This window comes from Ursus arctos, unplaced genomic scaffold (genome assembly GCF_023065955.2).
Source record: "Ursus arctos isolate Adak ecotype North America unplaced genomic scaffold, UrsArc2.0 scaffold_11, whole genome shotgun sequence".
Lineage (NCBI taxonomy): Eukaryota > Metazoa > Chordata > Mammalia > Carnivora > Ursidae > Ursus > Ursus arctos.
The window spans coordinates 59,980,905-59,992,964 of record NW_026622775.1 but is presented as its reverse complement, the minus strand read 5'-3'; positions in this window follow the sequence as shown (position 1 = coordinate 59,992,964).

Below are 12,060 nucleotides of genomic sequence, written 5' to 3'. Positions count from 1 at the left end.
AATAGTTTGAAGCAATGAGAGTAGTACAATCACATAACTAATTTATTTTATTCTTTTTTTCTTTTGGTGAGAACATAATTAAAATGACATTGTCTTAGTAAAATGCCTCTAAATCAGGATATGGATGATATTTAAATTACAAGTAAGAAATGTTGTTAGAATCTACTTGACTTGAAAATGGATTCTAAGTAGGTAGGCATGCGTCTCAGTAGGAAGGCTGACATATCAAGTATTTGCATAATTAAACAATAACATTCAACACGTTTGAGCCTAGTATCTGTAAGGCACTATTGTAGGTGTTAGAAATGTGCAAGTGAAAAAGACACAAAATTCCTGCCGTATGAAGCTTACATTCTACTAAGAGAAATAATAAAAAAAATATTTTTTCAGATTGATGTAAGTACTATGAGAAGTAATAAATCAGTATGGGATGACAACACTTGATGAGGTGGTGGTGGTGGGAATTGGTCATTTTATCCAAGGGAGTGATTTTAGAGTCTTGATTCTCAAGTACAGAACGTTATCGATCTTAAGGATCCAAAGATTTACTCTTCCACACAGGTATAGATCAACATGGAATCACAGAGGCAGAAAGGTCTTTGTCTAATCCCTTGATGTTGTAGACAAGATTGAGAACACAAAATTCCAGTTGATTTTACTGTATTTACACGATAGTCAGGAGGAAGGCTAGCCTTCTAATTGAAGTTTCCTACTACTTGATCAAGTATTCTTTAGTAAAGTTTTATTCACTGTGTTTTTGTATGAATAAAAGAGAATGATTCAACTCCAGATATCCACAAAGCTTCTTCCAATATCACATTTTTTTCAGGACTTTATTCTAACTTCTGTCTTTCCCTGTCACTTTATCTACATGCCCTCCATGTTGGAAGGCTGGCTTGGAGACACTATCATTCTGTGCTTTGTCACTCATGCAGATCCCACTTGGAGACCTTTAACAATTGCCAGCAACACTTCCTTTCCAGGGGCACCACATGCACCACTGAGAGCTATACTCATTGGGTAGAAGCCAGGCATTAACTTGCTTCTTCTTCCCTAAAATGGTAAGTTGCATCATCAGGATGGTCATAAACGACCATCATGGGTTTAAAGAAACACCATCAGTAGATTATGTAGCCCTCAGATTACAGTGAAGGATCTCTCCACCTGAGACTATTTTTTGGAAAGTATTCTGGAGGAATAACGGACTTATAACTGAAGTTATCTCTACATTGGGAATCACCCATTTAGAAAAGATGGTATGAAAGTTGGTGCTTAACTTTAGCAAAAGTGATTAATGACACCACCTTGGTCCTGAAAGTCATGCGGGCTAGCCTCAACTCATTGATCAAGGTGGTTATACAAGGTAGGACTGCCCTTAGACTTCTCTTTGTACCTGGATTGATTCCTTGAGCGAAGTTGAGAGGCCAAAAACTCTTTAGGAAAAAAATCACCTGACTTTCTTGGTAGACACTGATGGCTTATGAGATTTGTTCATATGTTTAGGTTTTGGACCCTGTGTATCATGGTTAAGATTAAGATTGGCCTCATCTTGTTTCTTGGCATTCTGTTGGCCGAAGCCTTAATAAAAATGCTGAATGAAACTGATTGAACATATTTGGTAGAAATGAGGAGCTGATATTCCTGGGAGACAACTCTGCATGTGTCTCTCACATTTCTGTACATCCTGTGAGTCAAATACTGATAGCTATTTATTCTGGACTATCTTTTAAAGAATTTTTGTATGGTTAATATCCCTGGAATATAGAAAGAGTTTTGCCTTGTAAAACAAAAACAAAAACAAAAGGCATAATTGCTTCCAATATAAAAAGGTAATGTTCCCTCTGGAGAAAAGATCAGGCAGGCTCACTGTCTGTTTTAAAAGATTTGGCTTCCCTAAGCTCAGGGTTCCTTTCCTATAATGTAACCCTGTACATGTGCTGGCATTATCTGGCCACCTTCTTATCACCCTGTGGGAATTCATCTATGAGGAAATGTGCAAGTTGATACTCTGGCTACTGCTTACTCTGAGTAATAAAGTCCTTTGTCTCTGACCCAGGGGTCTTGTATCTTCTGCTAGCACCCAGGAAACTCTTGCAGGTTAATTGTTAGCTTGCAAATAGGGTAAATTCTCAGGCTCTTTGCAGTTCTTGACACTACCCTTCCTATCACCTTACTGGTTTGTTTCTCTTCTCCTCCTTCTTCTCCTTCTCTTCCCCTTCTTCTTCTTCCTCCTCCTCCTCTTCTTCCCTTTCCTCCACCTCCTCTTCATTTTCTTCTGTGTTTTTCTTCTAAGCACGCATCATTATCTAAGTTATCATATATGTAATTTACTTATCTTGTTTATTGTTTCTCTCCTCTAGCAAAGAGTTTTGTCTATATTGTACACTGCTGTAGCCCCAGTGCCTAGAACAGGGATGGGCCCATAGTAGATAGCTCACAAATACTTTTGAACAAACCAATTTGCTGTATTGTGTCTTTGGCATCCGTACAGGTAGAAAGTAGTTAAATGGATTATGTAGTGATCCAGGCTCATGATCAATATTGTTGATAATACTCGTGCATGGACAGAGTTAGTATGTATGAACATGAGCTGATACAGATTCATTTATGCACAGAAAACTGCACCATACAACATGGATTGCTTTGCATTTTCTTTACTCCCCTTAAATAATCTGTCGGTAGAGAACTTGCCTATCCTTTTGATTATGTTTTGGAGGAAAATGTTTGCTGACTACTTGGCGTGGTTAAACTTACCTATGGTCTTGATATCATCACTGCCTGCTTCCTCTGGAGTTTTTCCCCAATATTATTTTACATCTTGTATCTCTTAATTTTTAGCATTTCCCCCTGGTTTCTACCAAATGGTGATTTGTCCCTTGTTTTAAAACTATGCACAATTTTTAAATTCCTGTTACAACCCCAAACTTCTTTTTTTACTGCTCTTACTATTCACCACTGAATTTCTTAAAAGGGTGGTCTATGCTAGATGCCCTTCCCTCTCTCAATTTTGGCTGCATTTGCAACCTTTTGCGATCTGATTTCTTCACTCATCACCACTGCAATTGTTCTGTCATTATCAATGATCTGGATTTACTCAATCCAAAAATCTCTTCGCAGACTCCTTCCTAAAACTCTTAATGGCTATGTCAATTCCTACCTACTCATTACTTATTTATTTTCTTCTTTTGTTCTTTCTACCATATAGAGTGATCTTGTGTTTATCTTCCCATGTTATGATTACTCTTTCTGGCATTTCTCTTCTTCACTATTTACGGTCCTAAATATACATAGGGATTCATTAATTCAACAAATATTTATTGAGTGCTTACTGTGTTCTAAGTGTTTAGGGTCAAAGTTCCCAACCTTCCTGAACTTGCATTCTAACAAGGGGAGTTAGGCAACAATAAATATAATACATAAGTTAAAAAATTATGTAATGTCTTAAAAATCAAAGAAAGAAAGAAAATCCAAGTGGGGGTACAGAAGACTGAAAGCAGGAAGTGGGTAGTATCAATAAAAATAGGCCGCTTTGGGAAGATTGTCCACCAAAAGCTCATCTCTTTTCCCTCTGTACCACATCTCTTGGGGAGCTCATCCACTTTAAATTCTACAACCAGTGTGCTTATGCTGGTGATTTCCCAATCTCTACCTCTAATATTACCTCTCCTTTGAGGTGTAGTCCAGTTTAAATCTTACTTAGCATTAGTCATTGATTTAACCAAGTTCTGAGCACCTACTGCATGCCAGGATTGTAAAAGTGATACAAAGATGAGTAAATCAATGGCCTTAAATTCAAAGAACCCCTGTAGTAGCGGGATACTGTGATTTAGCAGCACCATTTTAGAATCACCAAGAAAGGCATTAATAGAAATATGGGAATACTAAGAATTCAGTCTTGGGGAGGGAGTCATGGAAAGATTCCTGGAAAAGGTGATACTTTGTTTGAGACTTAGCAATAGTAGGAATGAAACAAGCAGATAGGAGGAATCCTAAGGTCTAATGCCCAGACACCATGATTTTTTATTCCCTCCCAGTTGAATAATTCCAATCCCGCCTTTGGGCTCTCATCTCCAACCCAGTAGAACTTTACTTACATTTTCTTCCCTCTCATAGGAGAGACATCTTAATACTACAATGTATCACAGTCATCAGTATACTTCTCTCTACCACATTGTAATGGCAAGACTGACTTACCCATATTTGTATCTACTGTGTACACATATACTGCTCGTTTATGGAATCAAATCCTTAAAAAAGTCAGCTAATGAGCCAAATGGAAAATGGAAAATCACCATGTATTTTTGACTCGTTTGTGTAAGGTCCAAATGTGCTGAGAGGGAAGAAATTCTGTGTAATGTAGAAAGGATGTCAATTTACTGTTAGAAATCCCAAGCAAAGATTTTTCACTTCTTTTGTTCCCTTTCAGTTCAGCCTCCACAGACACCATCACATCCCCAGGCAAACCACTCTTTTTGCTGAATCCTTGACTCTTCCAAGGGCCTGCCTCTAGGACGCCTACGTCTGTGTGATCTGACAACTGTAAACTGCAGGTCAGCTTTCTGTAGGCCGGAATAATGTCTAGGATAATTTGCATGGAAATTGCTGTGATTATAGAATTCTATTTCAACTGAGAAATTCCATGTTATGTAATAGTTGTTATTATTCATTATTGCTGAACCTGAAAGTTCTTCTGTGCTGGCTTGACAAGTAGTATGGTGACAAAGCAACTCACCTTAGAGAAAAGTATTTAGGTGATAAAAAAAAATTATTTTCAAAGGCATATTATATTGAAATAAGGAACCGTGTGGAATGGCAACATTAAAAACAGCCACTGAAAGTGTCACCAGCTGGAGGCACGTACGTGTTGTCTGCCCTTCCCTAGACAGTGCACGGTGCTGTGGAGAAATGTTAAGTTGTAGCAACTATTACCTCTCAGGACTTACCCATGTCGTGGTCAGCCTTCTCCCTGGCTTGCCTGGCTGTGTGTCAGCACTGGCTGTAGCTCTCTCTGCCTTTAGCACCTCAAAGCACCAATGACCAGATGCTGTGCTCATGTTATAACCGGACTTTCAGGAGTCTGTATCTCTAAGTCATGAGTTTTGGTGAACTTAAGATAATAGAGAAAGAGCCATGAAGTGACTTCTGTGACCACTTCAGTTTTTTGAAAATTTATGTTATCTAGTGCCCTGAGTAAAATTCTCCATTTTCGAAGTGTTGAAGAGCACTTCTGTGTCGTTGTTGTGGTCACCGTAAAGTACCAGTCAGTACTGAGATATTAAAACAAAATTCTAGAGCATGAAATTACCTTACATGAGACAGCCAATGGGAGCTCCCACTTTGGGTTCAGACTGAGCTATATTTGAATCTGTAGGAGGCCACGCACTATCAGGGCCCTTGGGACAAGATGCTCTACTTCTCAAAACTCATGGTGTTCTCATCTGGGAAATGGGGTATTGATGGGATGAACTTCATAAGGTTGTCTTGAATATTATATAAAATAATGCTGCTTTAATAATATCCTTATCTTTTAGACAATGTATAGTGAAATATTATGGTTGAAATCATATAAAGTTTAGGATTTATTCAAAATAGTAGAGCTGTGAGGACTCAGACGGTGTTGGGTGTGGAAATAAGTAGACTGGCCATGAGTTTATAATTGTAGAGGAGAGTTATGAGGCGCATGGGGTTCATTACACTGTTTTATTTTTATATATATTGAAAACTTCCATAACAAAAAGTTTAAAAAGATAAAAGATAATGCAAGTAAAGCTCTTAGCACAATGTTCAGCACATAGTATGCATTAAATAAATTATTGTAATGGTAATCTTCACCGAGTAATGATTAGCATGATGAAAATGGTGACATATTGATGTAAGTACATCATCTTCAAAATCAATTGTTCTATTATCAAACTCAACACCCAAAAAAACAAATAACCCAGTTAAGAAAAAGACAGAAGACGTGAATAGACATTTCTCCAAAGAAGACCTCCAGATGGCTAACAGACACACGAAAAGATGCTCAACATCACTCATCATCACGGAAATACAAATCAAAGCCATAATGAGATACCACCTCGCACCAGGCAGAATGGCTAAAATTAACAACACAAGAAACAACAAGTGTTGGCGAGGATGTGGAGAAAGTCCCCTTTCTCTTACACTGTTGGTGGGAATGCAAGCTGGTGCAGCCACTCTGGAAAAGAGTTTTGAGGCTCCTCAAAAAGTTAAAAATAGAACTACCTTATGACCCAGCAATTACACTACTAGGTATTTACACAAAGGATACAAAAATACTGATTTGAAGGGGCCCCTGCACCCTGATGTTTATTGCAGCATTATTTTATATGGCATTATTTATACAGCAATGATAGACAAGTTGTGGAAAGAGCCCAAATGTCCATCAACTGATGAACTGGATAAACAAGAGGTGGTATATATAGATCCAGTGGAATATTACTCAGCCATCAAAATGAATGAAATCTTGCCATTTGCAATGACGTGGATGGAACTAGAATGTACTATGCTAAGGGAAAGAAGTCAGTCAGATAAAGACAAATATCGTATGATTTCACTCGCATGTGAAATTTAAGAAACAAAACAGATTAACCTAGGAGAAGGGGAGGGAAAGAGGCAAACCATGAGAAACTCTTAACGGTAGAGAACAAACTGAGGGTTGCTGGAGGGGAGGTGAGGGGATGGGTTAAGTGGGTGATGGGGATTAAGGAGGGCACTTGTGATGAGCACTGGGTGTTATATGTAGGTGATGAATCTCTAAATTCCAGTCCTGAAACCAATATTACCCTATATGTTAACTAAGGAATTTAAATAAAAACTTGAAAAAAAAAACCCAAATCAATGTTTTAACTTTTATAATTTATGATTTTTAAAAAGATAACATCAAGTATGTCCCTGTTACTTATGAATTTTTCCCCATCTTGATTGAGTTGGTTATAATTCTCATTATTTGTCACAAACAAATAAAGAACTTACTCACAGTTATTTTTTTTCATCTTTTCATCACTAGGTCACCTAGAATGGGTAAAAAGAAGAAAATAGGCAATTTCTGAATGTTAGGTTGTGACAGGAACAAAATTAACAGCACCTGCAAAATCCTAAGCCCATCAAGAACTATGGTTATTTGCTTAAATAATAAAGGTATCCAATAATCACATGATATGTTTTAGCGGAATAATTAGATCTTAACATTGCTTATGGGAATGTTTAACATTTCTTTGTTAAAGTCACCTTTTCTCATTCCTGTGGGACTTGTGGGCAGCTCTCTGCCCAAGCCAGAACCTCACCGCTCCCATCTTTTCGGTCCTGAGGCTGTAGTACCCTCTGGGTGTCCACAGGGCTCCCTGCACCCCCGCAATGACTGGAGCACAGTATGGCTCCGGCCCTCGTGCATTCTCTGATGTGTAGTAGAATTCCCTTTCTCTAACACAAAAACCGAACTGTGAAACCCATCCTTCCTGGAGACTCTCACAAATCCTTCTCTGTAGAGATTTTCACCTTTTCTTACTGTTGAAAGTCAAGCAAATCCCCAGCACTCGTGTCCTCCACTGGTCCTGCTCTTTTCGATGACTTCTGGAAATAATTATCTTTGCACGTCAGAGATGAAAGCTTAGTTAAATATGTGAGAGACCAAGCAGATGTGGGAGAACGGAGGATGCTGCACATTGTCTTCTGTCACAGCGTCCAGCTGATGAAGAGCTGGCCGGCAATGGTGGCGTTTGGAGACGTTAGGAGAGATGGGTGTTTGGGGGAGGGAAATTAACATCCCTGTTACCACAGGATCTGGTAGTGAAACCTCAGATCCATGTGTCCAAACGAGGTGGGGCTATTGTTTTTTTTCCTTCAAAAATTCACCTAATGAAAGCATGGAGATGAAATAAAGCAAAGGAGAAAAAAGGGTTTGGAAAACTTTCTTTGTTAATATCCACAATGACACACAGAGTAATTATTCAATGAGAAACAATCGTGCCATTCGTTTAATTAAGAGTAGTATGTGGCCATCCTGTGCACATTAATTTCTCATTATCAAATGATTCTATTTTTATTATTGAGCCAATGATGCAGCATTTTTATACTTGCGTTTTTTAGTCTTTAAAGAGAGAGGTTTTTCTTCTTTGAAGGATTCTATGAGTTAGTAATAACATCTAGCTAGATAGTGCTTTGCATTATTCAAATAATTTCATGCCTACTATATTACATGATGATTTAAAAAATACTTTTTGAAATGTGATGCAGAGTAAGGAAGGGTTCCAGATGTGCCCCTCATGTCGCATAACACACATCAATCCTGCACACTAATTCATAATTCATTGATGGCTGAAATGAAATGAATCCTTTGTTTTCTCAGTTCTCCTGCTGTGGTTTGGGGGTCTGGTGGCCCCTGTTTATAGAGGGCAACAAAACTTTAGCTAAAATGCCAATCCAGAACTCTGGGAGGTGGTCACGATGGGCCTTCACATGTTTGAGGGAGGAGGACACAGCTTCATTTTGTTGGGAGACGAAGCTGTGGGAGCAGGTTTCGTGATCTTTCCTGTCCAGGTGAAACCCAGAGAGTCAAGGAACTTTCCTTGAGTCACTCAGCAAATGGATGGCAGAATTCAAATCAGAGCTGGGTCTACTGACCTTAGTCCATTTTATTGTGTTCATATTAAGATGAACATGAACTATTTCTCAGAAACTTAGAAAAGGTTTATAATTTACTGGCTTTTATTTTGACTGATTGAGGCTGGATATTTACATACTTAATTTGTGTTTTAAGAAGGACCTCCCTTGCCACGGTCTTTGCAGGATTTGTCAGCATTTGAGGATTTTGTGATTTAGGGCATTTTGTGTTTTCTAGAGGGATGGTTTCACATTCACTCTCCCTCCTCTGCAGTTCTCTGTGCTGGAAATGGCCTGCTTTGCTCCACTGACTCACATGCTGGCCATCACGAGAGCCCATGAACTGCTACCTGCATTTAAAAATCATCTCGATGCCCTGTAGGCAAAATTTATGTGTCCTTCTTTTGAGCTCATGTAAAATTTTGTCTTTACTGACCTTTATTCAGTTTCCCCTTTGTAATGATCATGTATAGCTTATTTTCTTTACCTGTTTTCCGATGGCTGTATGTTTTGATATCCTCCTACAGGATATGTTTTGATATCCTCCTACAGAATCTGTCACTTTAGTAGGTGACCAACACGTCTTTGTTGCCTAGATAGAGTAGAAAGATCACTGCTAACGTCCTTTCAAGAACTAACAAAAAGACCAACCATGGCTCTGCTATTACTGTCAGAAAGTTATGACAGTATCAATAGTCCATAACAAATAATAACTAAATGATTTTGGGAATTTAGAACATTTGGGGAAGCATTTAAGTATAGGATCAATCTTTATATTTAGCACGTTTAAATGAGAATTAAGCCAGACTTTCTATGGATGTTTCTTTATTGGATAATATGTTATATCTGCTCTGGGATATTTCTTAGCACTGAGACATTTAACATATCTCACAAGTAAACAATTACATTTTTGGTAAATGTTTTGATTTTTTATTATGATATTGACTGTTTTCTTTGACCTGTGGTTTGTCAGTAGCTTGGAATACCTCTTTCTGGAATCCTAGATCCTCTCTGTCACCACTTCTTTCAAAGATGAAGAAGCAAGCCTCTGGGTAAGTGCAGAGAAGGAGGATGAACCGAAAGATACAGGAATGGTTAACTTACCATTCAAAGTATCAGGGACCAAATAAAATACCTTTTTCTTTTTCTTTCTAATTCCTTTCCTTTCTTTTTTTTTTTCTTGCTTTTTTCCCTTTTGCTGTCTTTGCATACCCATCCCATTTTTATTTTTTTTTAATTTTATTTATTTGTCAGAGAGAGAGGGAGAGCGAGAGTGCGAACACAAGCAGGGTAGCAGCAAGCAGAGAGAGAGGGAGAAGCAGGCTCCCCACGGAGCAAGGAGCCCAGTGCGGTGCGGGTCTTGATACTAGGACCCTGGGATCATGACCTGAGCCGAAGGCAGATGCTTAATCTTCACTGAGTGAGCCACCCAGGCATCCCCACATCCCATTTTTAAAATGTGAAGCCGTGTGACTAATGAAAGACCTGAGAAGTAACATGTAAAGATGAGATTGCCAAGTAAGACTTAGGACCTGGCATATTATATAACACATTTCTAAAATCTTATTCTACTACTGTTATCAAGCCAACATGCCTCATTGAAAAAAAAAAAAAAAGATGCAGGATTCTGAATCAAAGCAAAAATACTTAGATACTTTTATATATTTGAGGTGTCAGTGAGCTAAAGTCAATGGAGATGAGAGATGATTTTGACTTACAATTGGTTTGACCGGATTTTTTTAATTAACTTTTTTTTTTAAGATTTTATTTATTTATTCGACAGAGACAGAGACAGCCAGCGAGAGAGGTAACACAAGCAGGGGGAGTGGGAGAGGAAGAAGCAGGCTCCTAGTGGAGGAGCCTGATGTGGGGCTCGATCCCAGAACGCTGGGATCACGCCCTGAGCCGAAGGTAGACGCTTAAGGACTGAGCCACCTAGGCGCCCTAAATTAATTAACTTTTAAAGCAACTTAATGGATCAATGTGATATTTGTAGACCCAACACTGGTAATTATAATAAAATGGGGGAAACCAAAAGACATTCTATATAGTAAAATATATCTGCATTTCCTGTTTTGAAATGACTATATGTTATAAGATGTAAATGTAGGTTCTTTTAGGAGTTTTAGCCTTTCTATAATAATAAAATTTATCCTAATAATTTTTAATTATTTTGGACATTCTGAAATTCTTTTATTTCTTTCTGAGTAAATACCTAACAAGACACAGATTGTCTTGTACAAAGATATAAAAGCATAGCTGCATTAATGGTCATAAGTCACAATGAGGAAAGTAAGCAAAATCAAAAAGCCACTTACAAAGGAAAATTTTCACATCTTTTAATGCTTTAAATATATTTAAGTTAAACTTGATTCCAGATCGAATAATCTTTTTTTATATTTATGAATCTCAGAAAACAGCTGTAGCAGGGCAATCATTCTGAGCTGTTAGAGAGATTTTGTTTCCTTTACATTACTAAATTTATATGGCTTGGCTTCCTCCCTTCCCCCAAGTAAGTAGAGCCCCACCTTCACTGCCTTTGTGAGTTTTGAAAGAGATTCTTGAAACCAGGATACATCTCTTTTTGAACACCTGGAAATTTAAATTTGGGCATTAAAACTAGAAGCTTTGAGGAAGTTCAATCTGAACAGGTTTCTCTGCCTCTTCTGCTGGGGCTGGGAGGGAGGGAGGAGCCCGGAGAGGAACTTGTCAAGTTACATGCAGGGCAGCCCTGAACCTTCTCCCCACTCGTGGCCCGTGGCAATGAGTCCAGGGCTGACCAGGGGAGAACTCCCTTTGAGACTTAAGCTCGAGAGCAGAAAGGCCTTGTGTCTCACTCTTCAGGTAAAGAGAGGGACAGAGCACCTCGCTGAAAAGGCCCTGCCCCATTTCTGTAACTTTGTGACTTACACGTAAGAGGGCAGAGTTCCTGCTCAGTTTCCCACAGCTCCGGAGTGATCTAGAAAAGCATCTGGCCACCCTAGATTAGGGCCCAGAAGGAGGGGGAGAAGAATGAGGGAGGGGACGGCCGGAGTAGCAAGTGGGCTCTGGGGATTTTTCTGTAGATGGAGGGCGAGTGGACCGGGACTGGTTACCTTTTACTGGCAACTGGGGGAGTCCGAGCTGCATCTCAGCACGTGCTCATATCAAGGGGGACCTGCCTGGTGGTCCGATGGGGACTTTGATTACTTCACTTTTCATGTTGTGGCTGAACTTTATATCAGCCCCGTATCTATACTTTAAATTTATGCATTGGGTCATTTTTTATCTTTTGAAAAGATGATGAAAGAGAACTATGGTGTTAGCTCACGCACGGAAAATAAAAGAATAGAAAACCGCTGAAGCTAATTGACCAAAATATTTTTTAAAAAATATATATTTCATTTTAGCTTGATGTACAAAGCCAGTTTTGTCCCATAGAAGTTGTCAAGCTGGAAATAT